Source organism: Ipomoea triloba, chromosome 16 (genome assembly GCF_003576645.1).
Source record: "Ipomoea triloba cultivar NCNSP0323 chromosome 16, ASM357664v1".
In the NCBI taxonomy this organism is placed as follows: Eukaryota; Viridiplantae; Streptophyta; class Magnoliopsida; order Solanales; family Convolvulaceae; genus Ipomoea; species Ipomoea triloba.
This window is the reverse complement of record NC_044931.1, coordinates 7,424,075-7,424,934: the sequence shown is the minus strand read 5'-3', so window position 1 is coordinate 7,424,934 and position 860 is coordinate 7,424,075. Positions and strand designations below refer to the sequence as shown.

The 860-nt window shown below is 50.6% G+C and overlaps 3 non-coding genes across 3 annotated transcripts; all 3 read left to right on the top strand.

Moving 5' to 3' along the window:
* LOC116008822 lies at positions 1-118 on the top strand. The gene has a single exon (XR_004096177.1). It is a non-coding gene; the product is annotated as a 5S ribosomal RNA (ribosomal RNA).
* A 311-nt stretch (positions 119-429) lies between these two features.
* LOC116008697 lies at positions 430-548 on the top strand. Its single transcript, XR_004096063.1, has one exon. It is a non-coding gene; the product is annotated as a 5S ribosomal RNA (ribosomal RNA).
* A 137-nt stretch (positions 549-685) lies between these two features.
* On the top strand, positions 686-804 carry LOC116008606. The gene has a single exon (XR_004095978.1). It is a non-coding gene; the product is annotated as a 5S ribosomal RNA (ribosomal RNA).
* Positions 805-860: the final 56 nt, after the last annotated feature.

Sequence of the window (860 nt, the reverse complement as noted above, 5' to 3'; positions counted from 1 at the left end):
GATGCGATCATACCAACACTAATGCACCGGATCCCATTAGAACTCTGAAGCTAAGCGTGCTTGGGCGAGAGTAGTATTAGGATGGGTGACCCCCTGGGAAGTCCTCGTGTTGCTTCCCCCACCCTCTTTTTAATTTTTCTTTTAAACCGCTGGACCGCTCACTAAGGGTACTATCCTTTTAAACCGCTAAGCGAGAGAAGTTGCGCGGAGATAGAGGGTCAAGTACATTTTGCGCGTAGTACATGACGGATGCGATCATACCAGCACTAATGCACCGGATCCCATCAGAACTCCGAAGTCAAGCTAATTTTTCTTTTAAACCGCTGGACCGCTCCCTAAGGGTACTATCCTTTTAAACCGCGAAACCGCTAAGCGAGAGAAATTGCGCGGAGAGAGAGGGTCAAGTACATTTTGCGCGTAGTACATGACGGATGCGATCATCCCAGCCCTAATGCACCGGATCCCATCAGAACTCCGAAGCGAAGCGTGCTTGGGCGAGAGTAGTATTAGGATGGGTGACCCCCTGGGAAGTCCTCGTGTTGCATCCCCCACCTTCCTTTTAATTTCTCTTTTAAACCGCTGGACCGCTCGCTAAGGGTACTATCCTTTTAAACCGCTAAACCGCTAAGCGAGAGAAGTTGCGCGGAGAGAGAGGGTCAAGTACATTTTGCGCGCAGTACATGACGGATGCGATCATCCATGCACTAATGCACCGGATCCCATCAGAACTCCGAAGTGAAGCGTGCTTGGGCGAGAGTAGTACTAGGATGGGTGACCCCCTGGGAAGTCCTCGTGTTGCATCCCCCACCCTCTTTTTAATCTTTCTTTTAAACCGCTGGACCGCTCGCTAAGGGTACTAT